Raw genomic sequence first — 23564 nt, 5'->3', positions numbered from 1 at the left:
GGTCCAGGGTCTTTGTTCTTGGGCACCCTGGGAAGGGCAGTGGATGAAAAGACAAGTTGAATAAAGGGGAAGGTGTCTAGGATACAACTATGAGATGTGACCTTACATAATAATTGAGGAGAAATGTTAGCTCCCACTGCCTAATTGGGTTTGGTTCATTTTAAAATTCTGTTTACTTTAATTAGGTTCACTGCAGAATGGGAAGCTTGCTGAGCTTGAAAATTTCCTGTCTCACAAAATAATAAAAGAAAGTTGGCTCCCTTGGTGGGCTTTTTTTTTTTTTTTTTTTGCCACTCTTTTACTTCACTCCTCAGCCCTCAATAACTTTAGACATCAGTGGGACTCTTTCCTGAGATGATCTAGGTTAAATAAAACCTGTCATTAGGCATTTGCTTATTTCCTTGGAGTCAGCTCAAATAGGTATACATACCGTTTAATCAGCTCCTGAAAAGAAGCTGGGATGGGGTGAGGGTACCCACTGGAGACCTTTTCATTCTACATTCAACAAAAGAACAGCTGGTTTTTTAAGCATGTAACTCAGTAATCTTCCTTTTTTTTTTTTTAATGATTATTCTCATGGCTTCTAATTCTATTTCTTTACCTCTTCTCAGAAAGGATCCTAGCAAGAAACAAACATAACATGCAAATTGGATATCTTGAGTAGAGTTTAATAAGGTGATAATTTATAAAGGTATAGGGTCAGGATTTAGGGAAAATACAAGAGATAATATGGAAATCTGGGTGTAGTAACAGTGGTCTGTCGCTAGCAGAAGCTATGGCCTTTAGTTGAGGGTCACAGTCTAACCCATGGAAACCTTGTGGAAGGAATAAATACCCAACCTCTCTTATCTCTTATCTTTGCTGGTGCCATCCCATTGACTGCACCCAACTGAGAGCAATAGTACAAGAGAGCTTGAAGTTGTTATCCTCTTCCCTTACCACAGAGCAGGTAGAGAATGGATCTGGAAGGGGCAAAGGGAAGATCATTCACATTCTGTCTGACCTCTGCTTTTCTGAATCTTTCATGGGTTCTGTTTCCTCCTCCTTCCCACTACACCCAAGTGCTCTCTTTAATCATTGCTTCTTCTTTTTTTTTTAAGTTTATTTATTTATTGAGAGAGAGAGAGACAGACAGAGAGAGACAGACAGAGACAGAGAGAGAAAGCACAATCAGGGGAGTGGCAGAGAGAGAAAGGGAGAGCGAACACACCAAGCAGGCTCTGTGCTGTCATTGCAGAGCCCAATGAGGGGCTCCATCTCACAAACCACAAGATCATGACCTAAGCTGAAACCAGGAGTCAGACACCTAACCAACTGAGCCACCCAGGCGCCCCAGTCATTGGTTCTTCTTACTCAAAGTTCTCTTCCTTGGTGATCTCACTGTTTTCCACTTTCTTATAACTACCAAGATTCTGTCAGTCTTTTCTAAAACTTCAGCTCTGTCTCTAGCTAGGTTGTTTTTTTTATTTTTTTGAGAAACCAAAACCACAAAATAGGTCCTCTTCCTCTAGGGCCACCATAGCCCACTATATATATATATATATATATATATATATATATATATATACACATACATACCTCTTTTACGGTGTAAGGACTGTGGTAGTCTGCATATTATTCACCAAGAAAACTGTAGTCAAAATAGAAAACAATATTTTTCCTCTCAGCATAACTAGGGAGGATCAGATATCTATTTTCTGATTCCATGCTGTTATGTTTATTTAGTTTGGACAGGCTGTACCTGCAACTGCTGGTATGATCAGTTAGGATACCTGCACATTATAGGGCATGCAGAAGTTGAAATTAAAAATAATTCCTGAGATATAATGTGCGATTAGAGCATAGCAATGACAACCATATACTGGGTAAATGTCAGTGACACTGTTCCAATCCATTGGCCTAAGTATGCTGACTCCAGAGCACATAATAGTAATGCTTCACTATTCTGGATGTGGGAATTGTATAGAAAGGGAGGCATCAAAGTTGATGCCAAAATTTTGATTCCAAGTTTTGGGTAAAATGATGAGAAGGCAGCAAGTTTTGAGGGGAAGATGAAGAATTCCATTTGTATTTGTGCTATCTGAAGGGAACAGTTCATTAAGCAATTGGATATGGGAAGGGTGCAGGAAGTGTTGGGAATTTAGGAAAAAAATTGCATCCAGAGAGAATGATTCAGGAGTCATCAGCATAGAAGTGGTGGTTGTATCTGTCATGAACTTGTCCCTCACAAGTATGTAGAATCAGACGGAAAGAAGAGCTTAGTTTTTCTCATCTTCACTGCTACTCTCTAATCCAAGATTCCAACATCTTGAATCTTTTGCAATAATCTCCTCTGTGTTCTCTATTTTGATTCTTTTTTTTTTATTTTAAAAATTTTTATTTATTTTCAGAGAGAGAGAGGCAGACAGAGCATGAACAGGGGAGGGGCAGAGAAAGAGGGAGACACAGAATCTAAAGCAGGCTCCAGGCTCTGAGCTGTCAGTACACAGCCTGATGTGGGGCTCAAACTTGTGAATTGTGAGATCATGATCTGAGCTGAAGTCAGATGCTTAACTGACTGAGCCACCCAGCACCATGGATCTTTTTTTTTTTAATGTTTATTTATTTATTTTGAGAGAGGGAGAGAGAGAGAGAGAGAGAGAGAGAGAGAGAGAGAGAGCACAAGCAAGGGAGTGGCAGAGAGAGAGAGGGAGAGAGAGAATCCAAGAAGGCTCCACACTGTCAGTGAAGAGCCTGACATGGTGCTCTATCTCACAAACCATGAGATCATGACCTGAGCCCAAACCAAGAGTCAGACACTCAACCAACTGAGCTACCCAGGTGCCCCTTGGCTCCTATTCAGTACATTTTCCCAAAAATCCTGCAGTCCAGGTGATCTTTTTAAATGTAGGTCTTCAAGTTTAAAGCCATCAAAGCTTTCTCATTATAGTTGGAATAAAATCCAAACAAGTGCTTTGGAAGGTCTAAAAGACCCTGAATGTCTATAAGGCACAGGCTAGGGCTTCCATGTAACTTTATTTTATATTGTTGTATTGACCCTGTTTAAATTTCATTCATAAGTGGAATTTAAGGAACAAACAAATGAACATAAGGGAAAGGAAAAAAGAGAGGGAGGCAAACCATAAGAGACTCTTAACTACAGAGAACAAACTGAGGGTTGCTGGAGGGGGAATGTGTATTAAGGAGGGCACTTGTGATGAGAGCTAGGTGTTCTATGTAAGTGATGAATTACTAAATTCAACTCCTGAAACTAATATTACTCTGTATGTTAACCAACTAGAATTTAGATAAAAACTGGAAACATTAAAAACAACAACAACAACAACAACAACAACAACAACAACAGAATAAATTTCTGGCGAACACCAAGCTCTATTCCACATCAGGGCCTTTGTTCCAACTCTTCATCTGCTTGTTCCTTTTTATCCTTCAGTTATCAGCTTAAATGCCATTGGCTCAGAGAAGTTTCCCCTGTCCTCCAAATGTAAAGAGTTCTCTGTCACTAGATCTTGTCCTTTGCTTCATAGTATTTGTCTGAATTTAGAATTATATAATGATTTGTGTGTTTACTTTTAAAATATCTACCTCTCCTATTGGACTGTAAGGACTCTACTTAATAGTCAGTGCCTACTACATAGTAAATACTCAATAAGTACTTGGTGAATTAATGAATCTATATTAATTCATCTATATTAATATTTACTTCAATCATTGATATCTCTGTCATTTATTTATTCTTTGTATATCATATATTTTTCTGTCATTTATTTGTATGATTCTCCGTGCATGGGTACTAAGTAGCTGAAATTCTAAAGCTTCATTTTTTGGCTCTCTACAGGTACAAGGAGATTATTATTATACTTTATGCAAGCAATTACAGATGAATTTCTGTCAAGATCAAATAAAGACAGCAACATTTAGATTGAAGACAGGAATGACCTTCTTTCTCTATGTTCTATTTAGAAAAAAACCTCATTTCCATAATTGGCTACGGTGTTGTCTCTAAATATTATGCAAACTACCTTGAATTCTTATAATGCAAGTTGGGTGATAATGAAATATTAATAGCAGTTGCCCCAAAGACAAGGAATCCTCTGGGTATGATTTTTTTCTATTTTATTGTTTTAATTTTTTCCAATATGCTTATGGAGCATAGCAAGAGTTAGCATTCATGAAATAGAGAAAGGTGGGGTAGAACCTGTTCTTTTACTAGATCTCTTTATTTTTTACTCCTTTTCTACTTGTTTTTGTTTCTTCTAGGGTAGATGGTGAAAGAAGGGCGAGTATAGGAAAAGTGAAAAATCTTATGTATAACCTGGCTGTAAAAGCCTCCTAATAAAGAAGGCACTGTGCAGCCAGTGTATCCAGGCTGAGCTCTTGTGACCCACCCTCAGCCTCTACCCCTAGAGATACATAGCCTCTTCCTCTCTATCCTGGGTTTCTGTGTTCCTGGCAGAAAATTAGATTATGAGGGGTAGCTCGAGTCTGGTTATCTTTTGTGGTTTCCCATTTGCACATAGGAACTGACAGTTTTGCCTTAACAATGGACGATCAGTAGGCTGTACCCTCTCAGCTCCTTCTCTCTTTGCCACCATCATGGGAAGCTCTAGTCACCTTCATACTTTTCATGTGGGAGGCAAATATCCATCTTCCTGTTCTGAAATATTCCCACATGCCAGGGGTCATATATCAGTTGTCTTAGAATTCCAGTCTTGGTGGTCATAACCTTGGTGGTCTGGGTTTTATGGTTCAGCAAAACCCCACTCCCAGAAGTGAGATGTTCATCTCCCCTTTCCTAAGGTTCTTTCAGTCTTTTAAGAGTGGTTCTTTAGCGATTCTTCTACTGGGGGAAGAAAAGAAAGCCGATGTGCTTTCTACTTTTATGAATCCCCTTGCCAAATATTCTCCATTCCTTCATCTTCTGCCCCTTACAGTTTCTTCTCAAAATAGTAGCCAGAATAATCCTTTGAAGAACTCAAGTTAGATTAGGTCACTTCATTGCTAAGAATTCTCCAATATTTTCTCAACTCATTCAGAATCAAATTAAAAGTTTTTGTCTTGGCCCATATGTCCCCTTTCATCTGTCCCTCACTATTTCTCTGAACTCATTTCTGCTACTCCTTTTCTTTAGCTCATTTTGCTCCTGGCTTTTCCTTGAACACACCAGTCTAGCTCCCTTCTACAGAAATGTTCTTCCTCCAAGCATCCATTAGGCTATATGCTTCTTCTACTACTTGGATGTCATCTTCTCATAGAGACCTTTGCTGACCACCTTATCTGAAACAGCCCTCCCCTTCTTCTGGCATCTCAACAATGCTGACAGTGAATATCCTGGTGGAATTGGTTTTTTTTTGTTTTTTTAGATCCAAAGCCATTATTTATTTACTTTAATCTAAAGTTATTATGTAAATTTTTTCACTTTATTGTTTTTAGTGTATCCATTTAGCCCATATGTTCTTGAAAAGGCAGAATCATGACCCTTTTTATTAGTTCTACAGAAAATAGGTACTGAATAAATGTTTTTTTGAGGTTTGGAGAAAAATCCAGATAGATTGAATAGTTTTTGAAGCTCTCTAAAAGCTCACTCCAGGACATGTAAGTTACTGATTTATACAGTTTGGTTATTGAAAGTTATGATGAATTTTTAGTGAACTTCCTATTCTGTGGTTTCTACTCTAACCCTTTCTTAATAACACTGTCACACCACAGTTTCTAAAGGACTGCTTTATTCACCTTCCTCCTTTGCTTAAAACCTTCAGAATCATGTGCATGTGGTTGTATGTGTGCATATGTATGCATGCATGTACATGTTAAGCAAAACCTTGCTTGCTTCCCCCCTCTTCCCTTCTACATCTCTCTCTCCCTCCCATCCTCTCTGCCATGCCACCTTCCTTCCTTCCTTCCTTCCTTCCTTCCTTCCTTCCTTTTATTACTATTATTTAGTAAGCACCATTATATATTATATTTTTGGTGTTTTACCTACAAAATGTCCCTATAACCCTTACAACACATTGCAAGGATCTATTTTATTCTCATTTTACAGATGGACAAAATGGGGCTTATACTGGTTAAGAAGTCTCTCCCAGTTTACCTAGCTAGTAAGTAATAGAATTACAACTAGAAGCCAAATCTATTTTAAAGCTGCTGCATCAATGTTTCCTCAATCAGAGGAAATATAAAAAATACTTTTGTTTGTGTTTTATTTTTTTACACTTTTTTATTGAGGTTTGATATAGCTACACAAATATTAAGTGTTCAGTTCAATGAATTTGTGTATATATGTTCATCCAGGTAACTATCTCTTGAATCAAGATATACGTTTTCAGTCCCTTTTTAAAGATAAGAAAAATTTTCACAGATGGTCAGTGCTGATTTAAATTATTTTTATTTTATTTTTTTAAGAATGATTTTTTAGATGTTTATTTATTTTTGAGAGCGAGAGAGAGAGACAGAGTGTGAGTGGACAAGGGGCAGAGAGAGAGGGAGACAGAATCAGAAGCAGACTCCAGGCTCTGAGCTGTCAGCACAGAGCGCAATGTGGGGCTCGAACTCACGAACTGTGAGATCATGACCTTAGCCGAAGTTGGACACTCAACTGACTGAGCCACTCAGACACCCTAAATTATTTGTATTAAAATAAAAAAAGTTATATATAATCCATTTGTGTTTGTAGTTTTTGCATAAGAATAAAAACAAATTTTATAAATTTAATATGAATGAAACTGAAAATGTAGCAAAATTTCAATTAGCATAAATTTAATGAGACATAATGTTGTGGTTTGCTAAAACCACATCTCTGCTCAACATGTGAATATAGTGTTGATCTTAGAGATAGGTCTTTTGTTTTTGTTATGCTTGTGTCATTGTGTGGTATCATTTTTTCCCATTTGAATTGCTTCAGAACCTTTACTCATACATTGCTCTGTGACACCATTAAGACCTTGTTTGGTGTGAATACATCATTTATGTATCGAGTCAACTTCTATTTTTTTCTCATGAACCCTCAATAATTAGAGTAATTAGCACCAATATAACCACATACATACACAAGTATGGGCACTGAAATCTTTTGTTGATACTTAGTATTGAGGTGGCCACATGGATAAATCTACATCAACTGTAAATATTTGCTTAGATAAGCAAATAAGTGAAAAACAAAATTTAAAATTTTTTTGTAGAAAGCTTGTGGAGATAACTTCTTGTAATTGTGAAAGTGTGAAAAGCCATGGATCACAGTGACCATATCATTTTGGAATTTGTGAAACCAAAGAAAGGGAATTAGGGAATGTCAGTAACACTAAGTCATACTAAGTAATGATAGCTTTGCTTATTGAACAGTTACAATATACAAGGCACTGTACTAAGTGTTTTACATTGTCTCTAATCCTCACAGAAACAATCATCCCAGTTTTAACATGAAGAGACTGTGGCTTAGAAAGATTAAGTAATTTGCCCAGTATCACAGATAATTAGTAGAGCCAGATTTTAACTCAGGCAGTCTGCATTTAGAATTATGTCTCTAAGAATGTAGATTTCAAAGACTTTTTAGAAAACATAAGCAGACTACCTTAACCAGTGAACTTGAAAGAAATGTCTCAGTAATGACAACAGACCTTCACATGATATGTTGACTTTACAATTTGAGATTACTCCAGTGATGGAGGAAAGAGAGGCACCAAATAAACCTATGTGGTACACAAGAATTGAGTGATATGGAGGAAGAGTGCCAGTGGTGTTTGTACTTATTTTTCTACTTGCACTTTATGATCTTTAAAGAAAAAAATGTAGGAGATTAAAATTTCAAATTTCAAAGAGATACCTTATCATTTAGGATTAGGTTTGGCTGCTAGGAACTTAAAGTTATAGTATCTTAAATAGGATAGAAATTTCTTTTTCTTGTTAAACTGTGAAGGTGGCTAATCCAGAATTTGTATAGTGTCTGTATTTCATAAAGTTCTTATGACCCAGCCTTCTTTATGGTTCTTTTACGTATAGACACCATTCTGAAGGTTACCTCATGTTCCAATATGACTTCTCTAGTTCCAGCTATCACATGTACATTCCACCTACCAGGAAGGAGAAAGGGAAGAAGCACATATCTGTACTTTAGAAAGATACTCTTAAATTGCACATACTAGCTCCTCTTACTTCCCTTGGTCAAAATTAGTCAGATGGCCACACCTAGCTATATTGAAGGCTGGGAAATAGAGACTTTAGATAACTGTGTTTCTACCTAGAATTTTGGAGTTCTATTAGTAAATTAAAAAGAGATAGACACATATTGTGGGGCATCTAGCAAATTTTGCCACATAGGTATAACCAAATTCAAATAGAAGAGTAACAGAAACCTGTAATGATAGTGTCATAAAGGATAAAAGCCTAGAATAATCTGAAGCATCTAAAAGATTTGGCTTTTGATTATTTAAAATTTTTTGTTTATTTTTAGAAAAGTAGAAAACAGGTGATAGTTCTCACTTGGGGAAAATTATAACATTAATAGGTGATGGAAAAATAGTAGAATGAGTCCTCTATTTTTTTCACCTCTTCTATCAAAACTTATTATTAAATTGGCAGAACACGTTGATGAGAAATTGAAGGCTCAGATAATATAGCACCTTGATCGTTGCCCTCATTATTGTTTTCCTGCATTATCTCAGCAACCTCCTTTAAAAAGTTCTTGTTGTTTCTTGGCATACATTTCCTTCCCTCACCTTCCAATCAAGTAAAGAAGACCACTTCTTTACTCCCAAAAATTATTTCTGTAAAAATAAATCTTGTCATTCCCCTACTTAAAAACATTTTTTTTTGGTTCTATATACTTTATAGAATTACACCTAAACTTATCATGGTACATAAAGCCCATCATGGTATGTTGTGAACTTTCATCTCATCTGTCTATTCCTTTCATGGTTTTTGAAACTTTTCAAAAACTTTGCTAACCTTTTTAGTATTTCCTGAATTTTGGATCTACTAATCCTTTTGTGCAAATGCTCCTCTGTTTTGGGGAAATTCGTGGACAGTTTTAAGACCTAACTCAACTCACATGTCTCCACCTTTTTAAAGCCATGCAAAGGTGGATAGCTTTTCCTTTGTATCCACATGGCATTCCGCACATATTTCTATTGCAGCACTTGTCATATTGTAAGTAAATGTGTATTTATTTACATGTATTTCTTCTCTGCTAAACTCTAAGCTTCTCAGGAAAAACAATTTTAAACATATTGCTCAGCACTTAGTGAATGTTCAAAATGGTTATTGACTGATTGACGAGAGTATGCAGATGGTTTACATTAATTCAAGTCCTCAGGGTCAAATGAAATACATGCTAGAGTAATTGTGATTTAGGAACTATTGCCAGGTATCTTGGAGGAATTTTGGGTAGTGTAAGTATCAAAGGACTAGAGATAGGCAATATTCTAGTTTTCATAATGGGTGTAAAAGTATGCTAGAAGTCATAGACTCACAAGCTTTAGGCCATAAAGCACATTATTAGATAGATGACTTGTGAGTATTTTAGAGAAAATACTGAAAAGCACATTTCTATTGTTATATTTTAACCCTGCCTACCTTTATAAAGTATTAAGAGGCAGGTGTTGATTCCTAGGAACCTGTAAATGTTTGCTTAGGACAAGTAAAATTGTGTGAAACTCTTTTCCTGTTTTTTTTTTTTTTTGAAACTTACTGAATCGTGGCTATATATTCTGTAAGGCATTCTGTACATATTTGATGTCCCTCATGTATTCTCTATTGTGGTTTTATGTGGATCAGATGTTGCATATTGTGTATTGAAAACCACAAGGTTTTCTGTATTTTCTGTATTCAGGGTTTCCCTACTTTCAGTCATTTTTTTTAACACTTTAATATTTTTTTGCCATATTCACGCAGCATTTCTACTTTTAACATTTATTTATTTTTGAGACAGAGAGAGAGAGAGAGAGCATGAACAGGGGAGGGTCAGAGAAAGAGGGAGACACAGAATCTGAAACAGGCTCCAGGCTCTGAGCTGTCAGCACAGAGCCCGATGCGGGGCTCGAACCCACAGACCGTGAGATCATGACCTGAGCTGAAGTCAGACACTTAACCAACCGAGCCACCAAGGCACCCCTCATTTCTACTTTTATATACCTAAAATTTTTCTTTAAATCATCTTGTTGCTTAAAACTTAAACTTAGCCTTATTCTAAAAGAAAATATCTATTATGTACCAGTGATAACTTTTCTAATATACCCTATAATACATACATAACAGTGAACAAAAAAAAAAGTGATGGCCCTGTGTCATCTTGAATGCAACCATCATGTAATTTTATCACATTTTATGCTGCAATCACTAAGTGAAATATGGGAGGTATTTAGGGCTAATTCGAAGTACCACTGAGTGATTTTTTTGTCCATTGCATCATGGCATGGTGCACAATGGCAGTTGATTAATGGATTGATATCAAGTTGGAGGGGTTGTTTTGAGTGACAAATTACAAGGCTATGACCTTTGTTCTAACCTGATTCACAATTTTATTAGTGACCTGAAGACATAGGGGTGAATGGGTTCAGTTGGAAATCGCTTCTAGGGGTAATTAATTTACTGGATGATAGAAAAGGTTAAAAATTTTTGGCAGGTTTGGATTATAGGCAAAGAATAATAGCATGGTAGGAATTAATATGGAGAATACACAATTAGATTAAGACAGACCAGTGTTCACATATAGAAAGGAGATGATCTGGCAAAATTACTTTGGCATTTTAATTGGCTCTAAACTCATTAGGAGCAGAAAAGTTTCTATAAATGCCCTAGAAAGTAAATGCAAACCTAGATTTCAGTCATGAAAGTAATGACTTTAAAGTCAAGTGTCCAAATTCAGAGAGCTAAACATTTACAGCTGATCAATCTATATCTGGAATATTGTTAATTCCAAGATATTATCCAGAAAAATTATACAGCTGGAGACCTTATCATGTGGGAGAGAGAGTTGAAGGAACTGGGCATGGTAAGCCTGAAGAAGAAAATTTTAAGTTGGGGCATGAGAATTGTTTTCAAATGCAGTATTGGAAAAGCTTTTAACATAGAAGAAAAATTTTATTTATTCTGCATCGCCTTAGTAAGTAGATTTGACTTCAGCTCAATAAAAATTAAAATAATTGAACAGTCAGGGATGTTTCCTCAAGGGAAGGAGCAAGCTGCCAGGATTGCCATATGGTCATATTTGGGGGGTGTGTATGATGTGTCTAAATTGGCAGAGAGGTGATCTTTTAACTTTATATGATTTTAATTTTTACGATGATCACGTCATCAGAAAAAAAGATAATTCCCTTTGAAAAGTGAAATTTAAAACTATGTGAGAAGGGGAGTGGTTGGAGGAGACTTGTACTTTTGTCACTTAATACTTGTGTATTTTTGACTGCCTCCTTAACCTCCCTGAGCCTGAAGACTCTCTTCTAGACAGTGGGAATAATAGTACTTTTCATGCTCGATAGTTGTGAAGATTCAATTAATGCTATGAATGAAAATTCCTGACACAGTAGGACTTAGGTGTATGTAGTTTTCTTTTTCTTTTTCTTTGGTCTTGATTTTACTGTTGGACAGGACAACCAAAACTAGTGGGAAGCTGGAAACTTAGTCCTAATTTTGGACCTTAAACAGCTAGTCCTAACTTGTGATTTGGAAGTCATGTGGTATGGGAAAAGTAATACAGAAGAAAGAGAATATATGTGTGTGTGTGTGTCTGTATGTGTATGTATTTAGTCACTTCTGGGAGCCCTTGTAATGTCATAGTACAGTCTTCACAGATGAGACCTATATTCATTATTTTCTTGCTTGTCTTAATGGCCAATCACTGAGCAATATATCTGTGGGCCACATGGCCTATTCAGTTTAGCTGCACTATAGATGAAATTATGAAATCATCCATTTCACATCCCTGTTAATTGAGCTTTTATAGTAATCAAATTAGGTAGTTGTTTAATGATCCAATTAACTGTTCTACAAATTGATGCTTAGATTTCTTCGTAGAGCTCTTACCTAAACTAAGTACATATACTTGAAAGTTTAAGCTAGCTTATTACAATGATACTCTCAGCTTTGACTAACTTTGAGGGAAAAAAAGTAAATGAAAGGAGACCTCAGGCAAACAAATCATCATTCAATCCAGGCCAAGAAAAAAAAAGTCTTGGCAATTCATTAGACATCACGTCTTCATTTTTAGATTCTATATTTAAGAAGTTAATACCATTTTTTCAAAAGATTATTCTCCTACCTCGATATACTGCCACCAGGTAACAATAGCTGCTACTGTTGTTAGTTCCAATCTTTCCAAAATGAAAGATTTAAGTTCTAGAACCATTCTCAAGGATTTCTAAGCAGTAGTGTTCTTCTTGTATCTCTATGATTTAGTTTTCTGTGTATTTTTCTTTTATCTAAAAAATAAGCTCTGCTTTTGTCAAGCTTAAACCATGTTAAACCACCACTATTTTAAAGATGATAATTTAGATCTATGTGTCTGTTTTTGTGCCAATAGTATACTTACTTGATGATTACAGCTTTGTAATACAGCTTGAAGTCCAGAATTGTGATGCTTCCAGCTTTGGTTTTCTTTTTCAACATTACTGTGACTATTAGGGATCTTTTCTGCTTCCATACAAATTTTAGGATTGTTTGTTCTAGCTTTGTGAAGAATGATGGTGGTATTTTGATAGGGATTACATTGAATGTATAGATTGCTTTGGGTAGTATAGATATTTTAACAATATTTGTTCTTCCAATCCATGAGTATGGAATGTTTTTCCATTTCTTTGTGTCTTCTTCAGTTTCTTTCATAAGTTTTCTATAGTTTTCAGCATATTAGGTATTTACCCAAAGGATACAAAAAATGCTAATTTGAAGAGGCACATGCACCCCAATGTTTATAGCAGCACTATCAATAATAGCCATATTATGGAAAGAGCCCATATGTCTATCAACTGATGAATGGATAAAGAAGATATATACAATGGAATACTACTTGACATTCAAAAAGAATGAAATCTTGCCATTTGCAATAATGTGGATGGAACTAGAGTGTATTACGCTAAGCAAAACAATTCAGTCAGAGAAAGACAAATACCGTATGATTTCACTCATGTATGGAACTTAAGAAACAAAACATGAACATAGGAGAAGGAAGGAAAAATGAAAAGGGAATGGGAGGCAAACCATAAGAGACTCTTAAATACAGAGAACAAATTGATGGGAGGTAGGTGGGGGCATGGGCTAAATAGGTGATGGGCATTAAAATGGGCCCTTGTTGGGATGAGCACTGGGTGTTAAATGTGAGAGATGAATCACTGGGTTCTGGTCCTGAAACCAATAGTACAATGTATGTTAACTAACTTGATTTTTAAATAAATAAATTTTAAAAGAAGATGATAACTTAGAAAAAAAAAGTATAGAGGTAAATGTTTAAGGTACAATCCATTACCTTTTTCAGTAATCCTTCACTATTCTTCCATTAGCCCACAAAATTTTTAGCTTGAAATGAGAGCACTTGCGGTCATGTTCCCTCTTTGGAATGTCTTGGTTTCAGTGTCTGGTTTTTCTCAGCAGCTAATGAAGAACTGCTTCAAGAACAGGCAACCCATTGGTCCTTTCTCTTTTCCCTTCCCCAAGACTATTACATTGATCACAGAAAAGGTTTAGTTTGCCTTTATAGTTTTGCTAGTTTGTAACCCCCTTCTTATTTTTCTTTAATGCATGCTAATAGCCAATTATAAACTAAATTCCTTTCTCAAAAATCAGCAATTGAGTTAAAAAAAAGCAACCCTTGGAGGTTATACTGACCTTCCTCTGTAGATTTTTAGTTTAAATCTTTAGTTTAAATCTTAATATATAGTTTCTTTGCAATTTCCAGAAAACGTATTTGTATTACCAAAGATGGATTATAGTAATTATCACTAATTTCCGTAATCAAAATGGATATAATTTTCTTAGGAATGATGACTTTAATTTTTAAAATTCATTTGCCAGCATCAGTAATCTTCACACTGGTGAGGGTAGAGTTGGGGGAGAGAAAGAGGATAAAATAATGGAGATTGTTGTGGTCCCAGTTTGCATTTTCTTCTACAGTTACTAATTGTTTGACAGTTACAAAAGGTTTTAGAATATGAACTCTGCAACTGTATTTTAAGGTATTCATTAAAACCAGTTATGCAAGTCTCCTGGTGCTTGCTCTGTTGCTCAGGCACCTAAATGACCTCAATCTCCTGTGTCATGCTATTTTTGAGCAAGGAGAAATTGCTTGAGGCCAGACTTTACAAAAATGGAGAGGAAATTGTATGTATAGGAAAAAGTCCCTATGTGTTTAACTGACCACTTCACCAGTTACAAGAAAGATTCTTCTAACTCAGTAGCTTTAGCTGTCAAAGAAGAAATAAGAAGTACAGAATAAGTCTGAGGCTAAAATAAGAAAAATACGTCTTATGCATAAAATACATTTATGTGCAAAATGGATAGTGCTTGCACAGTTTTTACATAATTTTTAAGAGATATTTAAGGGAGGCAAAAGATCAGATTAGCAAATTTTTCTTCTAGAGATCAACAGGAGAAACTTTTAAATAACACTACATACAGCTTTCATCTTCAGAAAGTAAAATTCTTTCTAATGTCCAGTGGGAATAAAATGATTTCCAAATTATTTCTCTAGAATGTGGTAAAAATATATTTTGAATAGACATTAAATAAAGGATTCCTAGTTCCAATCAAAACAAAAGAGGTATGGAATCAACATGACATGGTGGAAAGAACAATGAAAAGGGGAGGAGAAAATTTAGATTCTAGTCTAGGTTCGTCACTTTAATAGCTGTGTGGCCTTGGGAAGCCTTAATTCATAAGCTACTATTTCTTCACTGGCAATGGAGGAATAAGAATGTATGGCCCGCCTTCCTCACAGGGTTTTCTGATGAACATCACTTAGGAATACTGAGAAATGATTTGCCATAACAGCCACCATCAACCCCACTTGTTCCAGGAATTGCCCCAAAGAGAAGCAGAGGATTTTCCCTTCCTCTTTTTGAAATGTCTCTAAGCTTCTGCTAGCCTTTTTATAGTCAGCCAAAGACTGTCAGTTTATCTGAAGACCAATTGGAAAGTCTTCTTCTACTTCCAGAATCCCCACCTTTATGGAACACTTGCCAATCAGAGATTGTCTCAGTATTTCCTGCATAATACTTAGTCTCCTTACTAAAACTTTTGAAACTCTGTTGAAACAAAAGATGGGTTTCCTTGCTACAAATCTTTATACCTTTGTTAATATTGTCTTGGACTTAAGTTTTTCATTGATAACATTTATGTGTTAGCATTTATAATGAATGTTAAATAAATATAAGACTGCTGCTTCAGAATTTTAAATTTGTTGAAGGAGATAGTAAAACCTAAAACTAAAAATTTCAGGAATCAAACTTAAAGTTCATTTGGGAAAGCATACTCTAAGGAGATATCTGTTTTCATGCTTCACAACCTAGGCCTCTCAAATTTGATAATAATCACTAATTTATAAGGGCTTTATGCATACCATTTTGGTGCCAGTTGAGTGTATCTCTCGAGGCTGACTGTCTGGCTTTGATCCCTGGCTTTACCACTTATTAGCTATATGATCTGAGGCAAGTTACTCAGTGAATGCTAACATTTATGGAGCACTTACTATAGGTCAGGCACAAACATCTTATGTGAATTATGGATTATTTTACTGAATCCTCAATGAGATTAGTATTATTCCCATTTTAGAGAAATCTAGAAAGGTCAAGTAATTTTCCCAAGATTACACACATAACAGTTAACACATAAACAAAACAAGAGTTGTTAATAGCATATAGGTCAATGTGTTGAAATGATTATATGAGACAAAGCTTGTAATGTGTCTAACTAACCAACACATAGGAAGTATTCAGTAAATATTCCATTGTTCTTATCGATGTTACTAGGTGAGCATAATTAACTACATTGTTAAGATAGGAAACTTCAATTGATCTTAAAAAACCAAACCAAACCAAACCAAACATAATACTAGAAAGAGTGAACTGACACATTGGTACTCTAAAATAGAGACCATTAGATTAGCCAGATAAAAATTTCATAAGCTTTTTTTTGGATGGAGAAATAAAATGCTCTTTACTTGAATCCTTGCAATTGACACAGGAGAATGTCGAGAATGTCTCTAGTGGGAGACATGTAGGGGCAGTTGTGAAACAAAGGTAATAACTAGAAAAATTATAATGGTACACTGTTGAGGGGTTGAGTTTGTGCAGTGGCATACCCACCTATGACTCATTGCTGTTCTAGATTTACTTCATTAGAGGTCAATATTTAAAACTATGAGATATGGGGAGCCTTATATCATGATTCAATATTTGAAATGCTAGTGACTTATAGATTATTTAAGTTGTTTGAAGGATTGGGAAAATAGTAGTGGCCTCTAGATTATAGTCTACCATAGCAGGGCCTTGTTACATAGATTAATAGAATCATCTCAAGTAAGTTTGGCTAGTCAGTGAGGTAATATAGAAAGATCTGGGTTCCTCAAAAAACTAAAAATAGAACTACCCTACCACCCAGCAATTGCACTACTAGGCATTTATCCACAGGATACAGGTGTGCTGTTTCAAAGGGACACATGCACCCCCATGTTTATAGCAGCACTATCAACAATAGCTGAAGTATGGAAAGAGCCCAAATGTCCCTTGATGGATGAATGGATAAAGAAGATGTGGTATATATATACAATGGAGTATTACTCAGCAATCAAAAAGAATGAAATCTTGCCATTTGTAACTATGTGGATGGAACTGGAGGGTATTACGCTAAGTGAAATTAGTCAGTGAAAGACAAAAATCATATGACTTCACTCATATGAGGACTTCAAGAGCCAAACAGATGAACATAAGGGAAGGGAAACAAAAATAATATAAAAACAGGGAGGGGGACAAAACAGAAGAGACTCATAAATATGGAGAACAAACTGAGGGTTACTGGGGGGGTTGTGGGAGGGGGGATGGGTTAAATGGGTAAGGGGCACTAAGGAATCTACTCCTGAAATCATTGTTGCACTATATGCTAACTAATTTGGATGTAAATTTTAAAAAATAAAAAATAAAATTAAAAAAAAAAAAGAAAGATCTGGGTCACTGCTGGGAATTTAAAACCCCAGTAGAAGTGGCGCTACTTCAGAAGAGTCCTCTGAGGATGTAAACGAAAAAAGCAAGAGGGGGAAAAGGAGGCCAAGAGGGATATCAAAAACACATTGTGCTTAGTTTATCATTTTTCTTGATTTCAGCCCCAGTTTTAACAGTGTTCATAAAAGAACAATGATTCCATTTACCTAATCCCAATTGATTAATTGATATAAATACTTTAAGTGCAAGGCATTGTGAAGGTAATAGGAATTTAAGACCAGGTAGGAGAGGACTAGGGTCATTTCAGGCCAATAAATGAGCTGTTTTGAGCTCATTTATTTAAATTGTACCCTGTAATAGTTGCCTAGACATTTAAACTCTGGACCTCAGTTACTTCATCTGTAAAATGAAAATTTTGAACCATATGATCTCTGGGGAATTTTGCAGCATTAAAATGTTACAATTCTCTTTGGCTTACTTTTAAGGAAAAAGTATGAACCTCTTTGGTTAATAAAGAATCAAGGAAATAAGCTCTTATCTTAACAAGGGTGCATCCAAATGGATATGTGCATATGTACATACTTAACCACATATATACATGTTTGGCATAGTTTGAGACATAATGTTTGGCATTATGAGGATTATCATGAAAAAATACTAGTAAAACTGGAATGAGTGACATAAGATTGAAGTGATATCCAGCTTAAAAAGTATTTCTGTCTTTGCAGCATGAAAGAACATAATAACACAGATGCTTTTACAAGGAGAATCTTCTGGCTAAAGGTTAGGGGGATGTAGCAATTCATGTAAGTAAAGTTCAAATTTTATTTACTCAAAAAGTAATAGCATCCTTTGCTCTATATCCCTGTGCCCTTAAGACTATAACAAATCATCCTTGAGTTTCTTGTCCATAGTTTGAAAATGGCTTTATCCTAAGAATTTTTCATTTTGATAACTGTTTATCTCAGAAATATTAAGCCAGGATTCTCTAAACTCACCCTTGGGAAGTATCTTAATTTAGTTTTTCAAATTACTCAACCACTGCCAATGTTATTTTGACAACTTCTTATTCAAGAAGTCTCATGAATTTAAAAGTTTATGTATAGCCAACAATCTATTCCTCATGAGATATGGGATCTAAGGCAGTGAGACTCCATTCTTTCTTATTAGTGGAAGTGACAAGACTTACTAGAAACTGAAACAATGGGGTCAAGTACTGAATAAAAAAAAAGGAAAAAAGCAAGGCTGGGAGACTCTCAACCCAAACTAAAACATTCATGATGTCCTATAAAGAGATGGTTGTAGTTAGAGTTTCTGAGTAACAGAACACTATTTAAGATAAACTGCTGATGATCATAAAAAGTTATAAGCAATGACAGGAGAGCCAAGGACAGAGAAGAGAAGATGAATTCTTCTTGTCTTGTGTAAATGGAAGGCCTCAATGCTTTTCAGTATGATTTGTTTAAGCTGCTTGTGGTTATCAGTGGGATACACAAGAGAGATCAAATTTCAAAGGACAATTTGAAATTTTTGATTATTTCTGCATATCCAGTAATAAAGACAATGAAGAAATAACCAAAAGTTTAAGACATTCACATGCTTATAAAATGTTTTCACTTATTCATTATTCTTACTTTAATAAGCACATAACTTGAGTATCCTTCATATTCTAATCACTGGATGAAATACAAGAAAAAAGAAAAAGGTCCTTGCCCTTAAGGTGTTTAAAATCTATTTGGAAGTAAAATATAAGGCTTTTGTTTTGATTAATTCTCCATGTTGCTCTAATAAACTAACTCATATGAAGCTTGAAAATTCAAGTAAAAGTTTTTCCTTTGAAATGCTTGAGAGAAGTTGAGAATAGCATTTCCTTTATGTAAAAACTGGCTAAAAGATAATGCAGCCTATTCTATTAGGCTATTAGAGCCAAATTTATTCATCTTCAATATGCTGTAATTTTATTCAGAACCTAATTTTATTCTGCTATATTCTTCAACCCTAAAATTCACATGGCCCAAGGGAAAAACGTCTTGGAATGTATCATCTGTTCCACTCAGTAGTTAGACTGCTGAAGTTCCAACAGCTGGAACATATTCCTGCTTTGCATCATCTCCCTTTATCCCCATGGAGCCCTTTAGACTTGTTCTTACTCCCCCTGCTGTCCTTGGGGGAAAACTTTTAGCATCTGGTAGCTGGGACTACACGTAAGTTAGATATAGATGCTTTTCTCTGTTGTTTATGGTCAGTATTTCAGTTTTCTAGTTCAGTCTGAGCATGTAAAGCATGATAGTGGAGGTGTGTATGTTTTTCAGGCAGGTGGGAGTTCTGGCAAAGTGAGGAAGGTGGTATGAGACTAGAAACTATGTAACATTAGCTCCTTTGATAAAGATGCTTAAGCTACTTCCTTGGGAGATGAGAAAATTCTAGGGAAATGTAACAGTTGTCTTAAAAACCCTGAAACGTTGATATTTGAATTCAAAAAAGATTATGGTGGCTCTTGGAGTCCTAGTAACTCCTAAGGAGTGGAGGATAGTGGGAGCAACTTTTGGCTCAGCCTCAAAAAAATAATTTTCCTATCCCTATTGAAGTAGAAGCTCAATGACTACTTGTGGTCTTTTTTTTTTTTTTTTTAACATTTATTTATTTTTGAGAAACAGAGAGATAGCATGAGTAGGGGAGGGGTAGAGGGAGAGAAAGGAAGATACAGAATTCAAAGTAGGCTCCAGGCTCTGAGCTGTCAACACAGCCTGACACAGGGTTCAAACCCATGAAACATGAGATCATGACCTGAGCCGAAGTCGGACGCTTAACCGACTGAGCCACCTAGGTACCCCAACTGCTTGTGATCTTGTAGAGGTGAAGTAAATGGGATTAGTCAAGGTGATGGGACCTGGATGGGAGTTAGGATAAGGATGGCAAATTGGTTTAATTCCCCTGCCAACTGTGATCAACTGGTAAAGCCTGCCTGGAGTCCAATGGGCCTCTGACACTGTCCCAGCTCACGAGGAACAAGTAAGTGCTGTGATTGATTACAATAGATTTGCATGCCATACATTTTCTCCCTCTGGGATGTTACTTCACTATTATTTCCATTCCTTAGATTCTGTGATCATCAGTGGTACTGCTTGTTGTTACTACTAGTTCAATATACCCAGCCAGCTCTGTGCATTCAAAACACAATTTCATATCTACACTACTTGTCTACTACTTCTTACCTTTTGTTACCCTTGAGTGGTTAAGTGTATAATTGTGTTGACCTGATTAGACTGAAAGATTATAGGAATTTTACTTCCTGCTGTAATGAAATTACAAGGAAGCATAGTGGTATATTGGAACATAATTTGACTTCTACCTTCACCATTTCACTGAGACTACATCCACCAATGGTGCCACAAATGATGTATGTGTTTCCAAAGGCATGAACACTTGACAGCTTCTTGAAATATTTTTGTCTCTTGGCTCTTACCATGCTATTTCCTTCTGCTTTTCTCCCACCTCACTACTTCTTCTTAGTATCATTTACTCTCATCCAAGGACCAAAGTAAGATCCTCTTCAAGAGATGATTAAAATGTATCTACTCTCTCATCTGCCCATTCCTGTAGATTTTAATTCTGTTCTTATATTGATAATTCCAAAATTTCTAAGCATAGGTGAGAACTTTAATTTTCACTCTTTTTTCTAATCACTTGCTTGAAATTACCTGTTAGATGGTTCATCTAAAACTTGCCATTCAATATGGACTCCTGATCCATCCCCTATTTTGTTTTCTTGTCCTCTTAATCATTCCATAATATAATTAGCCACCCAGGTCCTCATCCAGGAAATGTAAGGATTATTCTTGATTTTTTCCCTTCCCCCACTTCCCACCCCTCATCTATAATGATAGATTTATCATTATAAATATCTCAACTACATTTTGGCTGTGTCACTTCTCTCTCTCACCATTACCATCACCCTGGAGCAGACTACTCGTGTCTCTCATCTGGACCATTGCAGTAACCTCCTAATACTTGCCCCACCAAAGTTCAGTATTCACACAGTAGTAAGAGTAATCTTTCATTCATTCAACATTAACTCAACAAACATTTAATTGAATACATGGAGGGATTACCATAGATGGAGCTCTTCAAGGCTCTTGGGGTCATCAGGGAACAAGCAAAGTTTTCTGACTTTGTTCTAGTAGGAGAAGATACACACAAAAAAACAAGAAACACAATAAATAAATGAAAAATATAATAAGCTAGTTGATGTACGTGCTGTGGAAAAACTAAAAGTAAAGCAACTTAAAGGAGTTAGGGAGTGCTGGAAAGTGATAGTACAGATTACAATATATAGAAGGAGGTCAGAATAGGTCTCATTAAGAAGATGATCTTTTCATGAGAGAGTTAACCAAGTGGACATCAAGGAGAAGAATGTTCTAGGCCAAAGAACAGCTAGAGTAAGTGTCTTTCAAATGAGACAGTATCTTGTGTGTTTGAGAGACAGCAAGAGAACCTGTATGGCTATAACAGAGTGAGTATGTGAGGAGGAGTGTGGGAAGAGATCAGAGTTAACACGACAGAGACCGTAGAGCTACATGAGAGTGTCCTACAAGGGCACTGTAAGAACTTCGACTTTTACTCTCCTTGAAAAGAGGAGTCCTTGGATAGCTTTGAGTAAAGGAGTGAAATATAATATAACTTACATTTTAAAAGGATCACTTTGGCTGCTGTTTAATAAATATTAAAGTTAAGAGTATAATGCAGAGACCAATTAGGAGGCTATTGCAGTAATCTAGGTGAGAGATGATGGATATTTAGACCAGGATGGTAATGGGAGAGGTGGTACAAATTGGTTAGATCTTGGATATATTTTGCAGATATATCCAACAAGATTTCTTGATGAATTTGGTGTGGGATATGAGAAAGATGTTTTAGGAATGACTGCAAGTTTTTAGGACTGAGCAACTGGAAAAAATGGGGTTGGCATTAAATGAGATGGAAAAAATTGAGGAGGGATAGATTTTAATGAGAAGATCAGGAGTTTTAGTCTTGGTCATGAAAACTTTAATATATTTATTAAATATTAGAGTGGATGTTGAATAGCAGTGGGATACATAAGTCTGAAGTTCTAGGAGAACACTGAACTGGATGTTGTCAGTATATAGATGGCTTTTGAAGCCCAGAGTCTGGATGAAATCATCAAAGGAGGCTTGGATGTATTCCAACATTAAGAGGCTGGAGAGAAGAGGAGAACTCATAAAAAGAGACTAAGAAGAAGGGATCAGTGAAGCTAGAGAACAAAAGAAAAGATGTAGAGCTTTAAAAACCAAGGGATAACTGATGAATGAGTAAATAAATAAAATAAAATGTGTATATATATATATACATTTACACAGTGGAATATTAGTGATCAACAAGAATGAAATCTTGCCATTTGCAACAATGTGGATGAAATTAGAGTGTGTTATGCTAAGTGAAATAACTCAGAGAAAGACAAATATATGATTTCATTCGTATGTGGAATTTAAGAAACAAAACAGATGAACTTAGGGAGAGGGGCACAAAAATATAAAAACAGAGAGAGAGGCAAACCATAAAAGACTCTTAAATACAGAGAACAAACTGAGGGTTACTGGAGGATATTGGGTGGGGGGGGGATGCGCTAAATGGGTGATAGGCATTAAGGAGGGCACTTGGGATGAGCACTGGCTGTTGTATGTAAGTGATGGATCACTAAATTATACTCCTAAAATCGTTATTACACTATATGTTAACTAATTTGGATTAAATAAAAAAATAATAATAAATAAAAACAAAACAAAACCAAGGAATAAAAAGGCACCAACAAGGAGCAAGTCATCAATTGATAGACTGAATAAGATGAGGACTGGGTTTAGCAATAGAGTTAAGGAATTAAAGAAATCTGGGCAGCAGAAGTTTTCTTTGAGGATGGAGAGAAAAGATTTGTGTGGGTTTAAGAGAGAAAGGAACATCTTCTATGAAGTATTTTTGTCAAAAAAAATCAGACTTCGATCTAGCTTCTGGACCTACTAGATTTTAGAAAATGCATACAGGAGAGGAACAACATGGGCAAAATGCAGACCTTAGGAACTTAGAACAAAGGGACTGGTTTCTTTAAAAAATACATTGCCATTGGTATGGGAGGAAAGGAGAGAAGTAAAGAAGTGGAATCACATAGATTAGAACAGATATAAGAATATGGTGACCAACATTTCATTTTGTCTGTGATTATCCTGCTTATTGTTAATAATGATTCCTTTTCTCTCAGATATGTCCCAGTTTGGACAATAAGTTATAAAGTCACTCTATGCAAGCATAGACTTCATTTTAATCAAACAATAGACTGTAAAAGAAGTATTTATGAGATAATTTGGAAAATTGGAATACTGATGATCCATTTGGTGATATTAGAGAGTTATGGTCAGT

General features: G+C 35.8%; 1 long non-coding RNA gene across 1 annotated transcript in view; it reads left to right on the top strand.

Annotated features, from left to right (window-relative positions):
• LOC131512205 (uncharacterized) overlaps positions 1 to 23564 on the top strand; it is a 315375-nt gene that overhangs the window by 116852 nt on the left and 174959 nt on the right. Inside the window, exon 3 of the long non-coding RNA XR_009262021.1 lies at positions 17864 to 17941. This is a non-coding gene — a long non-coding RNA (uncharacterized LOC131512205). The remainder of the gene's footprint in view (positions 1 to 17863; positions 17942 to 23564) is intronic.

This window comes from Neofelis nebulosa, chromosome 5 (genome assembly GCF_028018385.1).
Source record: "Neofelis nebulosa isolate mNeoNeb1 chromosome 5, mNeoNeb1.pri, whole genome shotgun sequence".
Lineage (NCBI taxonomy): Eukaryota > Metazoa > Chordata > Mammalia > Carnivora > Felidae > Neofelis > Neofelis nebulosa.
Note: the sequence above shows the minus strand (reverse complement) of the source record. Positions and strands in the feature narration are given on the sequence as shown.